The following is a 24,248-nucleotide window of genomic DNA, read 5'->3' as shown; positions in this document are numbered from 1 at the left end:
CTAGTGTCTAGTATTAATGTATATTACCATATTAGATCATTTGTAAAATTTTGTAGAATTTGGTTGTGTCTAAGTGTCAATTTTTAATGGTCAAAATTCCAAGCTTGATGGGTTTTTCATGTAAATCTTTATGTAAATTGTAGAAGTGATGTCTATAGAAGTTGTAGGGGTTATGAGTAATCAAAATTAGACCTATACACCTCAACTTTCTATCTAGACATACTTTGAGGGTGGAAAAAGTACATCTTTACCCCTCAAAAGCCCATCTTTCTAATTTTTTATCAAAAGGAATGGCAAAAAATTAGCCAGAAAATAAAATGAGAGAAAAATAAAAATTCTCTCAGAGCGAAAATTATAAAAAAATAAGATGGAAATTTCCAAATATTAAAATCAAGTCAAAAAATTGATCAAAATTCCATTTACTAAGAAGAATTGGCCAAAGGAAAAATTCGATGGTCCAGGAAAGAAGCCAATGATCCAACAAATCTAATTTTTAAGTGGAATGGTCCAATATTGTTATTTTGAATGAGATTTTTTGAGTAAAGAAGGATGAATACATTTTTGGTGGTCCAAACCACTATGGGACCACATTTTTGGTCAATCCAACGTATCCTTCAAGGCAAACAGTTTTCCTGCTATAGCTCTGTGCTAGCTCATCAAGGGTTTGAATTTTTTGGGTGAGATCTAGCTATTAGCACTTGGGATCTAGCCGTTTTCACTTGGAGGGGGGGATCTCTCTCTCATTTTTGTATTTACGGAAGCTCCAAGCTCCGCATTGAACATCAACATTAGTTTTAATCATGCTCTTGGCTATCGAAGCTCTGCTTTGCACTGAAAATTTTTCTGAGCTAAAAAGAATGAAAGTCCTCGAGGTTAAAGCTTTGTGGTGTTATTCTTCTACATCTATGACAATATTTTTTTGATTCATTTGTTCTTAATGCTCTACTGGTAAATAATTAAATTGTTATTTTCATTTGCCATAGTTTGGATCCTATTGATATTCAATTATGTTACATTGATATTTGGATTAGAGAAACACTCTAGATCTAGAAGCACTATTGGGTTTTCGGGTTAACCCCAAATCTTCATTTTCATTGTGCTATTTATTCGTTCTGGATCTAACATTATCTTTTGAAAGTGCTTAGAGATTTTATTTTCTGAATCAGATCTTTGGGCTTTTGGGGAAGTTTTCGGTTGAACCAACCGACTCTTAAGGTATAGAAGTGGAAGAACCCACATATATCTCCCTCAAAGGCTTATCATAAGACAATTTTAAAGGGACTTTCTTTGCCATAGCTCATAACTCTTCATAACTGTTTATTCATGTGCTTTATTTATAAGATCTAGCTATTTTATAGCTCGTGTTTTTGCTACCCAAGAGCGGAGGTTGTCCTCACTCTTTGGGCTAGTAGCTCTATAATTTTTTTGTGTATATTTCTAACCCATTTTGTACGTATATTTCTCTTGTATATATATTGGATCCCTTCTCTAATTTTTTTTAGATTTGAAGTAGGAGCAAGTGTTTGGTTTGGATATTTTCTTGAATTTTTTTCTTGCAAGTGGAAGCTTGAGGATCAAAGAGAAATTGATTTTTGAAGCTACACACTTGTTCATTGATCAAACCCTCTCCTTTCTCTTGCGCAGATCCTAGACGACTAGGGTTTTAAGGGTTTTTCAAGTTTGATTTTTGAAGAAATCCATTACTTGAGGCTTGGAAAAATTAAGGTAGAATTTTTGTGGATGCTATCTTCATTTTTGAGCCATTTTTCACTTGACCGCAAGCATAAAGAGGGTCTCTACCTCTTAGGCGAAATTCCTCTTGGACGTCTTGCAACTTGAATGAATCTTTTTGGAAGGAAATCAAATTTGCTGGGAGGATTTCCATTGTAATTTTATTATAAAATTTTTGTAAATAATTTTTTCTCCCAAATTTCTTGGTTCTTTGAGGAAGGGTATTAGCTTATTGAAGTTCATATTTGTAAACCCTCCTCTAGATCTCAACCCTCTCTTCTTTCTAAGAGGCTTTCTCTTGTAATAATAATAAAGGGAATTTTTCTTTAGGGAGCTTGGGGCTTTTCCCTTTGGTATCCCTACCCCCTCATTTGGTAGGAGGATCTCTTGGATAGCTAGTCTCTACTTGTTTCTTTTCTTTGCTAGCTTAATCTCTAGATCTAGTCACTAACTTGTTCATTTTGCATTTGTTAGAATAGTTTTCTTGCTTATTTCATTTTCGTAATTGCATTAACATTCTTAGATCTATTTTCATTCTCACCTTGCTAGTAGTTTTAATCTCTTGTCATCTTCTTGATCTAGCTTGCTTATTGTTTTCATTGAATAATTTCATTGGCTATTAGATCTAATTGGCATCTCTAGTATCTTGGTCTCATTTGTAATTGATCTAATTTGCTTTATTTCATTGGGAGATTTTTGCTTGATCCATTGATCATTCGCATAAGCTAATCTTATACTAATATCATAATTTCTAATTTGATCATATAAGTGGAATGATATTTCACTATTGATAAATCTTAAGATATTTCACTTTTGAATCATTTCATTCTAATTGCATCTCGCTTGAAGGAATTAACTAATTTGCACTTTAGAACTAGTTTGCATATTTCATTCTCTCATATTTACCTCCAAGCGTAAGCTTGGTTGATATAAATTTAGGACAAACAAAGCTTGTTATCTTTGGCAAGTTTTTATCTTAGAATCATCTTTAGGGACCACCCCTCTTGGTTTAGCTAGGAGAGAACCTTAATGAAGAGAGCTGGGAATAGGTGATAGCCCATTCTTTGAGAGTTTCGCCTTAAGGCCACACATGGTGGGATTGGGGACTTTTCCCACATTAATTTAGGTGTGCATCCTAGGTGACAACAATACCAAATCCATGAAGGCTGAATTTATCAAGTGAAGAGCAACGGAGGACCAAATTTTGAGGAAGGCAGAAGACCTAACCTATTCTTTGGGTAGATGAATTGACTAGGAGGATGGACCAGGTTTGACCTAGTGTTTGACTAAGATGTATCTTTTTTGATCTAAAGAAATTCTCTATTGAAAATGTTGCTGGGTTTTTCCTCTATGTGGGTTTTCCGAAGGTAAACTCTTGTGTTCTTGTGTGGCTATCTCTTTATGATCTTACTGGGATATTGTTTTTTTGTTGAAGTTCTCCGTGTAATTGTTTTATGATGAACAATCAATGTAAGAAAATATTTTTCTAAGAAAGCAACATAAGAAACAATTATCAAATTGGAGGACTCTTGAAAAATCAACACTTAGATCCCAACAACTACAGGATGGTCATGGTGGGCGACATGTTTTTGAAGCTCTATGATATAAATCTCCATATGAAGCAAGCAAAGATACCTCAAAGCTAGGGGGTAGGAGGATTTTGACTTGCTCATCAGAGAATTGATCACATATTTACCCTTTGGCCACCATTGAGGAGGCATATATTGTTCTTCAAAAGTCTAGTGCTATAGATTTCAATTTTTTTTGGCTTTGTTGCATAAGAAGCCCTGTTTTAGAGGCTCAAAGACATTGGCATCTCCAAGAGCCTATTGATTGCCACCATGCGCCTATATGAGTTTTAGCTTGGTCGTCTTTACATAGCTCATGTGATGTTTGATTTCAACAAGAGTACCATTTGGGTTAAATAGGGTTGGCCCCCTACCCTTCGCCTTGTTTGGGATTTATATTGATGAGCGGGAACCCTTTCTTCACGAGGATATCTAGGATAATGATTGGTGACTCCACCAAGTTTTGGTATCCATCCTGCTCTTTGTTGATGATGTGGTCCTCCTAGCCTCATCTCGAAAGGGTCTATAAAGACAATTAGACGCCTTAGCTCTCTTTTGTGACCTTTGGTAGTTGATGGTCAACTTGGGTAAAACCAAGGTGATGATCTTCATTGGATTGAAGATGACCTCAAACCTTCATTTCTTATTTAGAGGTGAGGAGATTGAGATCACCAACACCTACACATACTTGGGGGCACAATTCTCTAGACCTCGCTTTAGTTTGCGATCAACCCTCTAGCCTTGGATCAACAAGGGCTATGGATCCTTATCTCTTCTTGAGAGACATTTCTTTCGACACCATTTTCAGGTCATCTCATCCAAGATGTTCCTCATGGAATTCCATTATATGACCCACTATTCTCTATTGCTCAAAGATTTGGGTTGGGGGCTTTCTTTACTTGAGTTTGATTGGGGCTCAGTTGAGAGAGTCTAGACCCTTCTCCTTTGGGGCATCATTAGATGCAAGCAAATAGACCCTTGGCGCATCATCCTACAAAGTTTGAGGCTTAACCATTTTGACTTGATATGGTGTTTAGATTGGTCTCTTTTCTACATCACATCTAGAGCTCTAATGACTTAGTGGAGGGGTGAGATGGGCATTTATACTTGGCATATTGTTCTTTAGGTACTATTTCTCTCTTTGGCTATTAAGCCCTACATAAGCACCATGTTAACCCTTAAATCCCTTATTAAGCCCTATATAGAGTTATTATATTTCTATTGTTATAAAGGCTAAAACCTTTCATTGTACTGTTTCATTATAATTGTACCCTTTATCTCTTATATATATGCTAAGGAGATGTAGTCTTAGGATCATCAAATCTTGTCTTATACATTGTATTCATTGTAAAAGGAGGTTTCGTCCTCAAAGTGGACTGTAGTTATTGGTTTCTTATCTTTTTTAAGGTGCAAGGTTCATAACATTTGGTATTAAAGTCATTATCATATGGTTTTGTTGCGTCAAACGATTCATCTTGGAATTTTCATTATAACTTCTTTCAAAGATGTTTAAGATTGTGAAATTTTAAGCAAATCAAGAAGACATCTCAAGGTACATTTGGTAAAAAGTTTAGATTCTAATTTGGGATACTTTTAGAGATATACCTTGTGGAAGTTAGGGTTTGTGAAAGGTCTTGAAATCACTTTCAAAGAAGTGATCTTCAATTTTTTTTTTTTGTTTATTCTTTTTTATATATATATATATATATATATTTTTTTTTACGGAAGCTTTATATCCTTAAATTTTGAGCATATTGGCAGTATCATAGGTTGAAATTTCGGATTCGGAGGGGCTCAATTTTTCAGAGACATATCAGGACAAAGTTCAACCATCCAGAGAGTCTAGAAATTGGGGTTTTAAAAGGTATGTAACTTACATTTGGCGTCGGTTTTGATTGGAAGATTTATTTTTGGTGATTCAAATTTGTAATAAAGAGGAAAAAGAGAAGCATTATTATTTACTCACATGGCTCCTAAGGGTACTTCAAAGGTTACTTCACCACTTAAACCTCTAGAAAGCTCATTCATGACTCGTGAAGAAATAGAAATGTCCAATATTAGCTATTGAAGTTGGAAGGTCAATTGTCACATATGGAACAAACTATGAAGGAAACCAAGGAAGAAATGCAAAATGTCAAGGAAGAAATACAAAAGTCCATGACTGAAAATAAGGAAGAAATACAAAAATCCATGAGTTCCATGGAAAAGCTTCTCTTGGAGAGGCTTCCTAAAAGGGATATTGAGATCCAAGGAAATCATGAAAATAAGGAGGACAATTATGTAGGAAGTCAATCACATATTGGGAATATTTTATCTCAATTGGAGAGCACAAATAGGAAATCAAAGAATCATAATCATGATTTTTCACTTTAAGATCCACATCATTACCGCTTCAAGTTAGCACCAAGGAATTACTACATTCAGAAGATCAATATGAGATAGTTTGATGGCAAAAATCCTATAACATGGATATTCCAGATGGATCAATACTTTGATCTAGACCAAGTGACAACCTTAGAAAAAAGTAAATATGGCAGTCATGTATTTAGAACATGATTAGTTTGTAGGGTATCAATGGCTTTGTGAAAGGAAAAATGATTCTATTATATCTTGGTCTGTTCTTACGAAGGAATTGATACATATTACAGTGATGTTAAGAGCATAAATTCTTTAGTAGATTGATAAATCTGCAAAAAAAGGTCCAATTACAAAACACATTCAACAATTCAAAAAACTGAATCTTAGTCTAAAGAACATTTCAAAGGATTATTTGTTAGACCTCTTTATGGGAACTTTAAATGAAAGCATCCAACATGAGGTGCATCTCTTGAACCTAAATCCGTAGATCACGCTATTAGTGTAGCAAGGAAAGATGAAAGTGAGATATGGTCACTAATAACTATAGAGAACATCATGCTCCCTCTCCTAAACCGACAAGGTTGACACAATAGCAATGAATGAAAGAAGAGAAAAGGGGCTTGTGACAACAAGTATAGTAAGGGGCATAAATGTGGCACATAAATTATTCTACATAGATTGTGAAGATGAAGAAGCTCAAGAATTGGAACTTGTTGTTGCAAATTTAGCAGGTCTTGTAGAGGGATACCCTACAAGGCAAACACTAGACCAAGTAGCAACTATAAGGTAATGGTTCACTGTCACCACAAACACTACCCCTTGCTCTCTATGGGATTTCACCAATTGGATGAGTCTCAGTATATGGGTCACTTATAAGAGATGTTCTAGGCTTAAAGGTTTAAGGTGTCACAATAAGCTTTCCAAAGGATGGCTCAACTTAAGTACAAGGCTCAAATGATGAAGAGGCAATGCACATCAGTTAGAGAGGCTAATATAGGGCATGCTAGACCTAGGGAGTGATAGTATGTAAAATGGAATGGCCTAAGGTCGAGGTGCCAAGAAAAGGTTTCCAATAATGTATTCCAACAAGACAATGGCACATTAAACCTTCAAAAATCCCTCAAGTTGAAGCTTGACCAAACTAGGGTTTCTCCCAAGGAAAATAGCTAGTGCAAGAGGAATTATGGAGAAGATGGGAGAGATTAGCCATCAAAAGGAATGATTTTGAAGCAACCACTTCTACCCTTGATGTTGAATCCTTCCAATGCCCAAAATTTCCCTCCTAGACAACTTTGCACTAAGCCCTACATGAGGTCGCTTGTTCTTAAGAGGGCCAAAAATAGAGAGATAAGGAGAGTGAAAATCAATTTATGGATAAGATAAAGGCTGATCATTTATTAGACAAGGCTAGTGTCTAGTCCTTGCGTGGATGGAGTCTATAGATGTTAAAGATTGGTTAATTCTTGCAAGGGAGTAGGATATTTGGATGTCCTAGCAACAAAACCCTAACTATTATCTTTGTGGGGGATCGATATTCACTTGAGACCTAATTCAAAAGATTCACCAAAGGGATTGCCGTTCACATATTATTGGAATGACCCATTTTGAATTACGTGCAAAAATGGAACATTAACATGCATACGAGGCATGCATATGATAGCTACTTATGCATGCATCGTATGTATTGCATTAGTATACTTACTAATTGAATATCTAACTCAAAAAAAAATTTAAGTTATATTTATGAGTAAATTAATGAAATAACATAAATAAATTATATTTATAAACAAATGTTATAAAATCGTAACTATAACTAAATTAATAAAGAAATATAATTAAACTATATGTTCAAACAAATGTTAGAAATTTATAAACATAATAAAGAAATACAAATTAATAAAGTTATAAACAAATATTATATTTTATTTTTTCAAAACTTTAAAATATAAAATCAACTTAGTCTTTCAAAGAAACTGTGTATGACTCTGTTTTCAACCTTGAGCACAGGTGGCAGATGCATACTTGGAACCGACTACCTTAGCCCTTATTCGATTATTAATTGAATGGAGAGGTAAGGCGATCACTGTTTGGGGGAAGACAAAGGAGAAATTATATATAAGAAAGGAAAAAGGAAAGAGGAAGGGGTCTGCGGGAAGGGTGAAGTGCTGTACAGAGGAAAATTCCATCAGAATTTGAGAATTGAGCAATTGTTCTTGAATCTTTTGGGCAGGGGGCCTGAGTGCTTCAATTTTGAAGTGTTTTGGAGCTGGGTACCAAGATTGTGCCCAGTTTGGTAGGGAGGATTTGGTCACTTTGGTAACGAGAACAAATTTGGAGCTACGCCAGTTTGGGATCGACTTCAAACGCGAAAACCAAGGACGTATCTGTGTTATTTAGTTAATAGATTCCTGTTAAAATTTAGAAATATAAACCGTGGTGAGGTTATTACTAAGTTGCAGGAAATGTTGGAGAAGGGTCTGTTTTCGGTCAGAAACGAAACGAAAACGAGGAAACTCATACTGTATGACGTGGAAACTCATTTCTAGTTGTACTGGCCCATTTCTCGAGGAGGAAACGTGGCCAGTACGGCCGGAAACGAGTTTCCAGGCCGTACAGTGGAGTTTCCTCTTCTAACTTGACTTTTTCTTGTATTTTTATTTTTATTTTTATTTTTTTGCTTCTAATTTTTTATTGGGCGACTAAAATATCTTCTGGATGCTTCTAGATGCCTCTCAAGTTATAAAAAAGAGGATTTTTTGAGTGGGGCAGCCAAATGTTCAAGCCTATGGCCCTAGTGTTGATACGCAGTTCAAGGTAATGTTAAATTCTTAAAGTAAAAGTGACATTCTCATTTATTTTTAATTTTCATCCTTTTACTTAAATTTTTAACATTACCATGAAATGACTCAGGATGTTTGGGAGTGGTTTTGCCCTCATTGGATTTCATATGGAGAAAGTAGAATTTTAGATTTCACTCAAAATGCATCAGACTTATTTGTTTTTCAGGACTTCAGGATTGGGGGGATTGCAATGTTTTCGTTGGATTTCGTCATGTACTAGGGTATGGAACTTCTATTTAATTAAGAGAACCAAACCTTCTATGTAGGGGAGACTCCCAATAATCAAGAGCACGTAGGGTACTAGGGTACGAAACTTGTACTTGGTCAAGAGCACTAAGGTCGTTCAACTATGTAGGAGGAGACTCCTAATCAAGCACAAGACAAGAATTTAGAAATTTCTCGTGGCTGGTTTTGGATATTGATATTTTCATTATGTGATCATTCATGAGTATATGTGATGTAAATTTAGAGAATTATAGTTTATGCATTGACAATTGAGAATTTAATCATAATGTAATAAATTAGAATGTATCATATATGCTTTATGATTGCACACATTTCTTAAATGTCTTAATATCTATATATCTATATATATATATTGCGTTTCCCTGTTTCCAAAATTGTGGGGGGGGGGGTCACGTTTCGAAAACTCGTACCCGTTTCTCCATTTCGTGCAACTTAGGGTTATTACAATTATCCATGAGTAAGGCATACAATGATGATATGTAGCTTCTATACAATTGATCTTCAATAATACTAGTGCAATAGAAAAACCCTAGATTACCAATACATTCCATACGTTAGACATAGGGGAAAAATTCATCAACAATAAGGCTTACTTACAAGATGACATGCATGAACAATCCATTTGTTTATCCAAGATAACTTCTCCGAAGCCAAGAGAAGAGCTCCAATAAACAATGTTTTCCATAGATCACATCTCTCCAGGATACAAAGAAGCTAAAATTCTCCTAAGAGAGGCCAAATTAGTCCAAGTGATGATGATTGAAATGAAAAGTCCTCTCCTATATTAATACGAGGAGGATGATTCCAAATATTAGCCTCAAAGCCCCTACTAACAAGTTAAATCATAAGAAACACTTGGGTTACAAGCCAACCCACTAGCGTTTGATCATAAGTGCAAAATAAGCCCACACGTCTGAGTTGCTAGCCTTCTAAATCTGATGTCATGTGAAAAATGGCCTCCATATGCTATGTCCAAGTGCTAGAAGGTGCCCAATGTGATGTAGAAGCATGTAAAAATCATGATTTGAGGGACGACCTCAAATTCGCCTCAATGGTTACATGTGGTCGCAAAATCGAGCTGGGGTACAACAAAGTGGTCTCCATGGGTCTCTAATTGTGAAAAGTGTCAACCTCTGCTCTAGAGTTGAGGGCTTTTCGGGTGCAAGTAGCTCTCCCAAGTCTCCGAAGGTTAAGCCATCCTCATCTAGGCCTTGGATCCGCTGCCATTCGTCATAAGGTGCTAAGGCCAACTTGGGGGCATGTTGGGTCTTGGTGTATCATCGAGAAGAATCATTAAATCCAGTGAAAAGCGACACAACTTTGTGGGTGCAAGGAGTGCTTTGGTTCATGGGTGATATGCTCGTGTTGTTGGGAGGCCCAATAGTCTGAAAGCTTCACTTGGTAGTGCCAATATCCTTCTCAAATTGCTTGGATACCTGTGAGTTAGTTGCCCAAGACATGGGTTGTTGAACCACTTGACAATCACACATAGATTCTAGTGAATAAACCAATCATTAAGGAACAAAATCATTATTGCATCTAAGTGAACCAAGCTTGAGTGTTATGGGCTATTTAATACTTCAAATAAGGATCCCTTTCCAAAATCACGACCTTGAACTCGCAATGGTGTTTTCTCCGTAGGTGGGAGTGGCTAAAGGACAATCCTATTAGGTGTTTCCATCCCCCAAGGGGGAAGTAACATTTCCTCAGTCCACCCTTCAATCGATAGGTGTCAGTGAATAATAATGATGGAAACAGAGGAGACAAGACTTTGTGGCCAAGTGCAACATCAAAGGGATTGGCTGATGGGGGATCCACACCCTGATCGTATAGATGTGAGGAGTGAGCAATTGTGGATGGATGAGTTACCAACTCGGCCTTTGCTTTTCAACCCCTGTTGCGCACCTTTTACTTTTGCTTTTTTCTTTCTTTCTTTTCTTTGTATTATTACTCATAGCTCGATGGTTAGAGCTTGCTTTAAATGAAATAACAATTTTATTACCCCTTAATGAGGTAGTTCATTGCCCATCGGGATATTTTCATTAGATTTTCATCAAAAGGAAAGGAAATTTACCTTAGAGGCATCTAAGGGAAACCCTCTAAAGTGATAGGCTCTTATAGCAAGACAAAATTGCTAGAAAAGGGACACCATGGTGTAATTGCGCAATTGTGTTCATTGAGTGTTTAAACATTTGTATCCTTTGCTACAATAGATCTCCAAAGTTTATAAATGATCATTCTAAGGTATATGGAGAGATGGGTCTTCCACTTGCTCGAGATCATGACCATGCTATTCATTTGCAACCTGGAAATGTACCACCTAACATTAGGCATTGCATGTATCCATATGCACAAAAAAGTGAGATTGAGAGTATGGTTCAAGCTATGTTGCACAAAACTTCTAGGAACCCAATGTTTTGGGTCGTACCTGTAGTCAAAACTCGACTTAACTCTCTTGAAACTCGGTGGAAACTCGACCATCATGTAATCATTTACGATAGTTAATATAGAATTGGTTGTCCTTATAAATTGTCATCTATGGTTCTTATTCCCTCTTTTCTTGCAAGATAATGTGTTATTCACTTATTTATAAATTTATTTTGTATATATATATATATATATATATAGATAGATAGATAGATATATATATACATATATGATGTTTCAACTAGCGTTTCAGCTAACATTTCCATTTTTTGGAGGCGACGTTTCTAAATGTACTTGTTTCGGAAACTCCGAAATGTTGCGACACTTTGTGCCTCTTAGGGCTCAAGAAATGTTAGAGGTTGGCATCATTCAACCTAGCTAGAGCACTTTCTCTTCACTATTGGTAATGGTTATAAAAGAGGATGGTCCATGGTGTGTGTCGATATTACAGATAGCTCAACAGAATGACAATCAAAGATAAGTTTCCTATTCTTGTCATTGATGAATTATTAGATGAATCTCATGAAGACTAAGTTGGATCTATGTTTGGTGCAATTTTGATGCAAGAAGGAAGGTCTCTTGCCTTTGAAAGTAGTGAAGTTAAAAGAAAGAACTTACTCAGACCCATCTATGAAAAAGAAATGTTGGCCATAGTATGTGTAGTTAAGAAATGGTGCCCATACATAATAGAAAGACACTTCAAAGTAAAAACACATCATGATAGTTTGAAGTACTTCTTGGAACAAAGACTGTCTTCAGAAAAGCAACAAAAATGGGTTACAAAGATGCTAGATTATGACTCCAAAATTATCTACAAAAACAGAAAATAAAATATTGTGACAAATGCACTCTTAAGGAAAGAGGAAGACAAAGAGTTTAATATGCACTATTTATATTCCACAATTTGGTTAGGTGGAAGAAGCAACGATAGAATGGAAGCAAGGTGTGAAGGCTCACAAGATCAATCCATAGTTTTAAAATTCGGCCGATTCGAAACGGAAACGGCCGAGCTGATCCGTTTCATTGCCCAAAAATGTGACTCGGTGGAGGAAACTGTTCAGTAGGCCGAGTCAGCCATGACTCGGCCGAGTCATTCAATGACTCGGTCGAGTCATGGCCGACTCGGCCAACTCGGCCGTTTCTGTATTGACTCGGCCGAGTCATAACCAGTGGCCTGTAACCCCATCAAAACAACGATTTGACATTTTTTTAATGACATTTTGAAGTGTTTGCTGATTGGTTTGAACTCCAATGTGTTTTATGAATTAGTTAAATGTTATTTGGGGTCCATTTCCCCCTCCCAAACCCTATTTAACACACTCAAATGCTCTCTACTATTGATATGCTATTCAAATTTCATGGTAATGTTAAATTCTTAAAGTAAAAGTGACATTCTCCTTAATCTTCATTGTCATCCTTTTACTTAAATTTTTAACATTACCATGAAATGACTCAGGATGTTTGAGAGTGGTTTCGGCCTCATTGGATTTCATATGGAGAAAGTAGAATTTTAGATTTCATTCAAAATCCAGCAGACTTATCAGTTTTTCAGGATTTCAGAATTGGAGGATTGTAATGTTTCCATTGAATTTTGTCATGTATTAGGGTATGGAACTCGTATTTAATGAAGAGCACCAATCCCTCTATGTACCTTGATGTTAGTGACATTGGTTGTTGAACTCCTCTGGGATTCGCTCCCAAACCAAGAGCTTCTGAAAATGTCGCTCTCGCTCCCGTTTTCGCTCCTGCTCCCAAGTAACACAAAGAAGAGAAACCGTTTGGATAAAAAACAGTTAAATGATCTAGTTTATGTCCAATACAACCTCCGGCTCAGACGAAACCATTTGCTGAACAAAAGACCTGATTCAGATCCCATTGTGTTGGAAGACATTGATCCAACATCAGATTGGGTAGTGGAGAGTCGTCCAGCAGAGTTTGATCCTGATGAGGATCTTGATTTAGATTTAGATATTGAGACATCAGTTGAACTTGAACATGCTGTTCAGTTGAATGCAGATCCCAATCCACCAGCCTCAGTCTCACAGCCAGCAAGGACTCCAGTTGTAGGTGCTTCCTCTGCTCAGCCACGACAGAAGCGCAGCCGCATATCTACTCTATCTCAGCTTGCATCTACTGCAGTTGCACAGCCTGCTAGTGGTACCACTTCTACATCTGCAGTTGAAGATGATGATGATGAGGAGGAGCCATGGGGCCCTCTATCTGACTCTGATGATGATCCAGAGATTGATCGACATGATCTTGGCTCCTTTGACAGTAGCTACTAGCCAGTAGTTGTAGTACTAGTACTGGAGTCTGGTCACAATTTACTTTTGTTGTAGAGGCCATTTCTAGCCTCCTTGGTTATGTGTTTTTTGTTTTGAGTCTTTGATCATGTATGACAGTTGACTATGTATTGCCATTAGCCATTAGGTTGATTCATGAGCCATTTGATTGATATAATGGATTGATTCTTGAGTATTTTTTACAACTACTTTGATCATGATGTCGGAGTCGTCTTCCATCTATATTATAATGCTGTGTATAAAAGTTTGGAAACATGAATGAAAAGAGTCTTCAAAGAAAAGGTCCTTTTGGGATTATGTTTTAAAAACATACCATTGGATCTTTAAATTATGTTTTTTTATGGTATAAAAAAATATAAATTGAGCTTTAATGTATTTTTTACAACGACTGAGTCATGACAAAGTGAATTTTTGCTCTCTTTCTATCCTTTTAAAGAGCCATTCTTGGAAAGATTCTGAGTCGAAGATTATTATAAGTGACTCCAATTTTGAACTCAGGTACTTAATTGGCTTATCTGTTCTCAATCTAATGGGCAAAATGATATTGCGAATACATGTTTAGAAGGATATCTATATTGTGATATGTAGAGGCAATGGGTCAAGTGGTTGCCCTTGGTAGAATCATGGTACAACACATCCTTCCATATTTCATCAGAAATCTCCCCATTTATGGCACTTTCTGGATGTCATCCTCCATCCATCACGTCACCCTTGAATGTGACTGTAAGGCCTCAAGCAGTGGACGACAACATAGGGCACCAAAAATAGGTTTTCAAACTATCAAAGATGAAATTGGTTATAGCACATAACATGATGAAACAAGAAGTAGATAAACATTGCAATGAAAGGGAATTTGAAGTGGGGAATTTGGTATTTGTGAGAATACAACCATATAAAGAGATTTCCCTCAAGTAACAAAAGGACAATAAATTAGCATTGATGCATTATGGCCCTTAGAAGGTGTTGTAGAGGATTGAAAGTGTGGCTTACAAATTGGAGTTGCGTCCATTTTCATGTGGTCTTCCTTGTTTCTTGGTTACAAGATCCCAATTCAAGCTATTTTACCATAGATTAATGAAGAAGTGCCATGTCGACACTAAAACCGCTTATTAAACCCTAAGTATTAGTTATTATGTTTTTATTGTCATATTGTTATGTCAGTGAGAACCTTTCATTATACCGTTTCATTATAATCTACCCTTTGTCTCCTATATATGTACTATGGAAACATAGTCTTAGGATCATCAAATCTTGTCTTATATGTTTTAGTCATTGTAAAAAGAGATTTCCCCATCATAGTTGATTGTAATTGTTGGTTTCTTATAATTTTTAATGCCCAAGGTTCATAACACTAGCCCTTCAGATCGGGCTCAACATTGGTTCATGTAGGTTTTGGATCTTTTAGTGTCCATGGGCATTCATATGGACCATCTCCCTTCATTTAGATATTCTGTGGATGCACTTGACCACCTCCTACCTACTAGACATGAGTGAAATACAATAATTAGGGATGACATTAAGGCAGTTTATCCAAATCACTTGGGTTAACCCTCATGGTGGGTTATGCCCAAAGATGGCCTTCTATGCTGAACCCTTCTTGGAGCTTAGAGATTGAATCATTGTTCAGCCATAGTATACACTCTGCCATTGTGTACACGCTCTTCACATGCCCCTAGGCCAATTCAAGGTGGGTTCTCACAAACTTAGGGTAGAGACAAACAACTAGATCAATTGATGAACTTCTTTGGTCTTAACTCTTGGGTAAGGTGCTTGTCCTCCATGAACTTACATTTTCAAAGATGATGGTTTTAAAGAGTGGCTGATCAACTTGCCATATCTCTTTGTTCCTTTCAATGAACTGACTGGCTATGAAGGTTAGTTGGTGATGTGGAAAAGTAGTATGTTGATGTGGTTTTGATCAATCCACTTGCAAAAAAATACAGAAGGAAGTATGCCTTCAATAAACAGAAAGTAGTTTTTGTTTTGTGAAAATGGGGAAATTTCTAGAAGTGCCTAGTTATGTCCAATAATTTTGTGTTATCTGAGCTGAAATTTTTTGCAGACATCTACGCTGACACTAACTCGATTTTTTGATTAAAAGCTATTATTTTTTAATCGTTTGCTATTTTGACAAATTCAACTTCCTTGAAGGTGATTCTGAAACAATTATTTTAGGGTCCCATTAGGTCAAGTAATGCCCATGCAACAAAACTGAGCCAAGATATTCATTAAATGCACACCTTCCTTGAAGATAGTTCCATAATCATTCATCCATAAAGTTGTTTAATACCTTAAACCCTGTGATGCCATGATAACAAAATCATCAAACTATGCCAAAATAATTCAAGAAATAGCATACCTACTTGAAATGGATTGAATACCCTGGAGATTGTTTGAATAACAATTTCTTATCAATGTAGATATTTTCCTCCTAGATATTTCTAATGCAATGGTCGTATTACCTTGTAAGCTTATATAAGGCAGTTTATGAAGAAATTTCAAGCCCCACTTCGGTTATCAATTTTCCTTATCACTCCATGCATTTAGTTTTAAATCCAAGCATGATAAAAATTGTAAAATCTGGAAATAACTATTTTTTTGAAAACACAAATTTAGAGATTTCACAATTGCTGAAATTGTAAAAATATAAAACAACAAAATTATGAGAGCCACACATAGAAAATAACACAGTGATTTTTGGTCAATGTGACCCTGGAAAACCCCCTACAACTCTTGGGGAAAACCAGTTTGAGAGGTCTTCTTTATTTCTGAAAATGCTTTTACAGAGAAATTGAAATACACAGTAAAAATTCCAGCAATCACAAATTACAAGTTATCTCGAATTCCATGCTTGAACTCCACCTCAAAAATCGTGCCAATCAGCGAACAACACATAATTTTTTACAGCGATAAAACAACATTAAATGTGCACGACTTGCCTCGAAAAATGTGCCCAAAACTTGGATTGTACGGATTTCAACAGTATGACTTCCTCGAAATTCGTGCCCAAATCCGCTTCGAAATTCATGCCCAAATCCCTCTCGAAATTCATGCCCTTGATGTTGTCCCTCTTCAATTTCTGTGTTGCCCCTCTTCCTCGATTTTTGTGCTTTTCTCCTACTGTACGATTTTGCCTTGGGATGTGTGCCAATAAATGTTGATGTCCAGATTCGCTGAAATGTCTTGTTGCTGCTCTCATTCACTTCCTCACTGCTCAGAAATTTTCTCCTTGCTCTCTCTTCTCTTTCTCGCAAATGCTCATGAAAGAATAAATTGATCTTTCCCTCTTCTCTTCTCCTTTTAACTCTCTAAATGGCTTTTTAGGTTATCCAAAGATCTAATGGTGAGAGATTCATTTAGATCTAGGGATGAGAATAAATGTGCATTTAATTTTCACTTTCTATTTTTTAACTCACACACTTAGCTTTTTATTTCCATAGTCACTTTTTCACTTTTTAATTCTTCATTGACTTTAATAAAGTCACTTTTAAATTTGAATGTAACTTTACCACTTATAAAGTCACTTTTAAATTAGAATGTAACTTTACCACTTATAAAGTCACTTTTAAATTAAATTGACTTTGCCACTTATAAAGTCACTTTAGGAGAAAAGTAAAAATAAATTTGGACACTTTTCCTCATTCCAAAGATCAAAGCCTTAGGGATGCACTTGTCCTCTGGTACCCAAATTTTAACACATCTTCTTATCGAGGAAAGTGTTCCTCACCACTCCCATCTTGTCTCTGAAGTAGACATGCTTGTCCTGTGATAAGGCTTAGGTGAAAATGTCCGCTACCTGCTCATTTGTGGAAATGTACTCAAGCCTGACAACTCCCTTTTGGACATAGTCTCTAATGAAGTGATACTTGATTTCAATATGCTTTGACCTGTCATGAAAAACTGGATTCTCCATGAGTTTTATGCAACTCTGATTATCACAGTGAATTACTGAAGGTCTCAACGGCTAACCAAATAAACCAAACAACACCTTGCGAAGCCATATGGCCTCACAACTAGCCAAACTAGCTGCCATATATTCTGCCTTAGCTGAGCTCAACGCAATTGACTGTTGCTTCCTGCTGATCCACGACAGAGATGCCGAACCCAGCTCAAAACAACACCCGGAAGTACTCTTCCTATCTGAAGCACAACTTGCCCAATCTGAATCCGTGTACCCTGCCTGTCTCACTCCATCACCTTGTCTATAATCTAGACCAATATCCACAGTCCCCTTCAAGTAACGAAGAATGTGTTTTGCAGCAACCTAGTGCACTCTCCTGGGCTCACACATGAACTGACTCATAGTGTTAACTGCAAAACATATATCTCGTCGAGTTTTGACCAAGTACATCAAACAACCAATCAACTTTCTGTATAGAGTAGGATCCGCCAACTCGGAATCAGAAGCGTGAAGCTTTTTCCAGTTAGTGATCATAGGTGTAGACATGGATCTGCGATCTTCCATGTGAAATCTGCTAAGAATATCCACAATGTACTTCCCTTGTCCTAGGAAGAAATGCCCCTCCTCCTGCCACACCTCCAATCCCAGAAAATAATGCATCAAGCTGATATCCTTCATCTCAAACTCTGAAGCAAGATCTCTCTTGCAACCCTTAGTGAGTCTCTCTGCACCAGTGATGATCAAGTCATCAACATACAACACCAGAATGAGAGGTTCCTTACCCACCACAATGAAGTATAGGTTTGGATCAGCCTCACTCTTTGTGAAACCCAACTGCTGCAAGTATGTATCAATCCTAGAGTACCAAGCTCTACGAGCTTGCTTGAGGCCATAGAGTGCCTTTTTCAATCTACATACATGGGACTCCTTGCCATGCACCCTAAAGCCCTGCGACTGCTCAATATAAACCTCCTCCTAGATGAAGCCATTGAGAAATGCGGTTTTCACATCCATTTGGTGGATCTTCCAACCTGTTGACCACTGGAGTGGCACCTGATGATTATATGAAGACTCCATGCCCAAGGATGATTCATAGGACACTTGTACCATCAGTGATCGTTAGTCAACAGAGTTTTTTAACTCTACTTCTATCTTCTCATCATCTTTCTTGTACTCAGATTACACACCCTGCGGGGAATTGTAATAAGTGATACTAGTAATGATGAGTTTTGAGCTTGTAATAGGCTTAGGATGTTGGGACTCGATCAGCAAATGAGTACACCTTGGAGTGTTTTTTTAATCTGGTTAAATATCCCTTCTTTTTCAGAGGCGGATAATTTTCTAGGTTTTTTCACTCACGTTTTACTCCAATGCCAGGGCGACGGTTTGAAGATTGAGCCCTTGACACATCTTAGTGTCTAGAGTCGATGTATATTACCATACTAGATCACACAAAAAGTTTCGTGGAATTTGGCTAGGTCTAGGTAGGATTTTTTAATAATTAAAAATTTCTCGCAAAACGAGATTTTTTAAATTATTTTCTATGTAATGGTGTAAATAAGTGGCCTACTCGCTGAAATTCATCCTCAGAGGCCCAGCATTATCCTCGGACCCACTTTGGGGGTCAAAAAATGACTTAGAGTCCTTCAAAAGCCGATTTTTCAAATGACAGTGGCAAAAAATGAGAAAAAAATGAAAAAGATCAATAATTGGAAAAATTTCTAAATTTTTCCAAAGACAAAGAAAGTCAATCAAATAACATGGCAGTTCCAAATGAAATTCAAATATGATGTGGTAATTATGTGGAGCCCACCACATGAAGCCACAACTCAAGTCAAATGGTCCAATGTTGAATTAAAGAGGCAACGTTGAAATATTACGTATGGATAATAATTTACATGTGATTTAATTCAAATTAATGGATTTGATTTAAGCCAAAGTCTTGTGTTAAAAGTGTGAGTGGGGAGTGGACCCCACCTCACCCTCCAACTCTATGTATGGTTTATCAAGGGCAAATATGCACATGCCATAAAATCCAAAGTCAAAGCATTGTCTCATGTACGCTGCCATCAAAGAAACTCCACTCAGTCAGCAACTAAAGTTAATAACGCAGCACATGTTTTGATATCAGTTTTAGTGGGGACAACTCTGCCACATGGGACAATTCTTGCCCCCCTCCATTCCATGCACACCAAAGACATACACTACCAACAAATTAAATCATACGCAGCAGTTAAAGGCAGCCATATGTTGATGATAACACACAGATCTGATTGGCATTGATTTGGTACACGTGGGGCACATGATCGTTGTATTTGATTTATGGCTAATTTTGTGGGATATTGCTCCCATTCGTTTCCACAGATTTCACACTTGGCAATAATAAGATGCGCACACATGCTAGCAAAGGGATACGTTGCCCATTTTTTATGCCACCCACAACAGATTTGAAGATATTCGATGGACAGTCAAGGAGTCAAGGTTGCCACCTACAGCCAATCATCTTGTCACTTGTGATTTGATTTTCTACATTGGGATTGTCAATCCATCTCCACTTGTCGTTGGAATTTTCCTTGGGATCATCTCCCATTTTCTTATTTATATGAGTCTTGAGCTCTCATTTGTATTTTTAGAACGAGCTGTTGGGCTTGAGGAGCCTCTGCTGGATTTTTGTATTCATCTTTCATATAAACAAATAAAAGTTTTTGGGGTTACTAGCTTCTCTTGTGGTGCATTCTTTGGTTGATGAGGTATACCTGTGTCATTTGATGTTATTATTCATTTGATTTTACATTGCTATCTAGTTGTTTTTTTTGTGCATTTGCTTGAGGGCATTATTGTCTAGGGAGGAGAGGTTTGCAACTATCTCAAATCTCCTTTGGGCTTGGCATATTTTGTGATCTTGTTGTAGCTTGTTATTTTCGGTTGAATGACAAGCTCAACTTGGTCTTTATATGCCAAGTCTCTTTTGCACTAACAATTGGTTTGCAGACATTTTTGTGTTCAAAAGATAGGTTGCCAACTCTATTGGAGTGTGAGGACTTCTTCGGTTGGAATAGTCACCTCCAAGGATATCAAAGATCCCACAAGTTGTTCAAGCCAACAATCTCATAAGACATCAAGAGATTTATTTAAGAGGGGGTTTCATGAGCCCTTTGCTTCTTTTCTATCTCGAAAAAATATCATATATTTTGTATGCTAACTCTTTTGCTTGCTTTCCTACAGGTGTTCTTGGAGGCAATTCAAGTTTGAAGAAAGAGAGCTGAAGCATAAACTAAGTAACCTTTTTCGATTTGGAAACCCAAGTCTAAGTTTATTTGGGCTTTCATTTGAAAGCATTTCACTTCATTCTAAGCAAAAAAAAAAAAAAAAAAAAAAAAAAAAAATTCATTTCTTAAAGAGCAGTACTTTGAAGGCACTGGTTGTTTATGTATTTCATGCTTATCTTATGTGTTTATGGTTATTGCTCATATCAGGTTTTCTTATAAATCTTAAATAAATAATCTATTTAACTCTAACAATTCTCCTAGAAACTCACATCTTTTTTAACTTAACTTTTCATTAGGGACCACCCCCCTTAGCTAACCTAGGAGATAGCTCAAACGGAGAGACTCGGGATTAGTGTGACAACCCCTTCTCTGAGTTCCTTGCCACCAACCACACCTTGTGGGGTTAAAGGCTTTTCTCACTGACTTGTAGGTAGGTGTAGGCGGCAGGGTCAACACAATTCATCTCTGTTGCAATCGATATAATGGAGCAAATAGATGTATATCGAGCTACTGGAGCGAAGGTATCCTCATAGTCAACTCCCTCTACCTGTGAGAACTCTCTCGCCACAAATCGAGCCTTGAACTTCTCTCGATGTTGCCATCTACAACATGCTTTATCTTGTAGAGCCATCTGGAAGTAACAATTGATTTACCTTCAAGCCTTGGCACTACCTCCCAAACATCATTCTTCATAATAGAAGAATACTCCTCCATCATGGCCTCTCTCTAGACCTGTTGGCAGACTGCCTCCTCATAACTAGAAGGCTTAGAGTCAACAATGCTTGTTACCAATGCCATGTAACCACAGAACCGCTCAGGTGGTTTACTTCCCCATAGCACATCCTCTACAAACATCAAGGTGATCAGAACTGAAATCTGGCACACCAGTGGTGATCTCCTGCAATGTACTCAAGGCCCCATGATACATCTGCCCCATCCTGCGGTGCCAAATCTCACACAACTCTGAACTGCTAGATCTGTTGTCGGTCCTGTCACGGGTGCTGCTACTCAATGCCATCACGGGCTGGAATGAGAACTTGTACACCTTGGCATTGTGCACACCAATCTCTCTAGCTGAAGACGCTGGAGTTCCCCTAGCATATATAAGCACCACCGCTCTCCTGAACAACACATCATACCCTCTGTCCTTAAGTGCTGAGACAGATATCAGGTTCTTCATTCCAAGCACATATAGAACATCTGATATTTTCAAGTGAGGTTTGGGTCCCCTATCAAATGTCAATGTTCCCACATCAATTGCTCTAATAATGCTGTCATCAACATACCAAATGCTAGAAGATGCTCTGCTAGTAGCAAGGAATGCAAACTCCCTCTGAACCTGCATGGCAGGGGATCCTGCACTAGAGGCCTCACAAGCTATGAACCCAAACTCCTGAACAAAGCTTTCTGAGAAGCTCGCTATCTCTGCGGAAGCTGCCATGGGTTTGTCTTTCCCTTTTTTGTTCTTCTTCTCCGGACACACAACAACATAGTGTCCCAACTTTTGACGGTTCCAACATTTGGCTTTGGAATAGTCTTTCTCCTTGTTTTGCTGTTTGCCTTTACCTTTGCCTTTGCCTCCACCGTTGGAAGCTTGCTTCTTTGCTCTGCCCTTCTTGCCTCTTGATAACAATGCCACATTGTCATCCTCCTCCACCTGTTTGGCTTCCTCAAAATGGTTTTTTCTGATCTCATTTTGAATGCAATCATCCCACAACCTCTCCCAATCCGGAAGGTTTTCCCGTGCAACAATGCCATCCACAAAATTCTCCCAAGTCTTAGGAAGACCATTCAAAGCAATTCTCACCAACTCAGTGGGTGCAATGATCTCACCTATGGCTGCCAACTCATCTCTCACTGAAGTGATTTTTGTGAGGTATGTTGTAACACTATTAGTGTTAGCCATTTTAATGGCCTTTAGTTTCTCCTTTAGGACCATTTTTCTGTTTTCATTTGAGCTCTGGTAAAGACTGGTCAAGGCTGTCCACATCTGATGTGCATAAGTCTTTCCTCTCACATGATGAATGACACGGTCTTTGATTCCTTCCAGAATCAATCTTTTTGCCTTAGCATTATTTTTGTTAAACTTTGCGAACTGTACAGGGTCAACAAGTACTATAACTGGGTTCTGTGTGGTATTTACCATAATGCCCCAAACTTCTACTTCCTCAAAGATGCTCAAGATTCTTTCCTTCCATGCACTGTAGTTGTTTTACTCATCCAACTTGTCTTCAATTCTAAAACCCAAAGACATGTTTCACTGTCCTACCAAACTCAATTTTCAAATTTGTGGTAAAGGTTTCTGTTTTCTGTGTAAAAATCAGCTTGCTGTAATTTTCACTTTGCTGTCCCAAACTGCACTTTTCAGCAAACCAAGCTCCGATACCATGAAGAAATCTCAACCCCCACTCTGGTTGTTAGTTTTCTTTATCACTCCATGCATTTAGTTTTAAATCCAAGCATGATAAAAATCCTAAAATCTGGAAATGACAATATTTTTCTGAAAACAAAAATTTAGAGATTTCACAACTGCTGAAATTGTAGAAATAAAACATAGCAAAATTATGACAGCCACACACAGAAAATAACACAGTTATTTTTGGTCAATGTGACCTTGGAAAGACCCCTTACAACTCCTGGGGAAAACCAGTTTGAGAGCTTTTTTTTATTTCTGAAAATGCTTTTACAAAGAAATTGAAATACACAGTAAAAATTCCAGCAATCACAAATTACAACTTATCTCGAATTTCGTGCTTGAACTCCACCTCGAAAATTGTGCCAATCAGCGAACAAACAAAACATAAATTTTTACAGCAATAAAACAACATTAAATGTTGTACAACTTGCCTCGAAAAATGTGTGCAGAACTTGTACTAACTGTATGGATTGCACGGCTTTCAGCAGTATGACTGCCTCGAAATTTGTGCCTTTGTTGTTGTCCCATTTCCTCAATTTTTGTGCTGTCCCTCTTTTTCGATTTCTGTGCCTTTCTGCTGTCCATATTTTGTTGAAATGTCTTCTTGCTGCTCTCCTTCACTTCCTCATTGCCCAGAAATTTTTTCTTTGCTCTCTCTTCTCTTTCTCTGAAATGCTCATGAAAGAATGAATTGATTTTTTCCTCTTCTTTTCTACTTTTAACTCTCTAAATGACCTTTTGGGTTACCCTAAGATCTAATGACATAGATTCATTTAGATCTAGGGATGAGAATAAATGTGCATTTAATTCTCACTTTCTATTTTTTAACTCACCCACTTAAATAAAAATCCACTTAGCCTTTTATTTCCATAGTCTCCTTTTCACTTTCTAATTTTTCATTGAATTTAATAAAGTCACCTTTAAATTAGAATGTAACTTTACCACTTGTAAAGTCACTTTTAAATTAGAATGTAACTTTACCACTTATAAAGTCACTTTAGGAGAAAAGTAAAAATAAATTTGGACACTTTTGCCTATGCCTAAGATCAAAGCCTTAGGGAACCACTTGTGAGGTAGTACCCAAATTTTAACAGTTTATTATTCCTATTAGGAACATGATTCAGAATATTTAATGTGCCAATAATTTGTTATTAATTGGTTGACGTAACACCAGATATGGATTCTGGTA

The 24,248-nt window shown here is 37.2% G+C and overlaps 1 protein-coding gene across 2 annotated transcripts in view; it reads left to right on the top strand.

Annotated features, from left to right (window-relative positions):
• LOC149203780 (uncharacterized) overlaps window positions 1–24,248 on the top strand; it is a 70,310-nt gene that overhangs the window by 23,043 nt on the left and 23,019 nt on the right. The gene's annotated exons all lie outside the window — the stretch shown is intronic.

This window comes from Pinus tabuliformis, chromosome 2_1 (assembly GCF_031772625.1).
Source record: "Pinus tabuliformis cultivar Carrire ecotype Pingquan chromosome 2_1, CPIR1, whole genome shotgun sequence".
NCBI lineage: Eukaryota > Viridiplantae > Streptophyta > Pinopsida > Pinales > Pinaceae > Pinus > Pinus tabuliformis.
The sequence above is the reverse complement of the archived record's forward strand: the minus strand, read 5'-3'. Positions and strand labels throughout refer to the sequence as shown.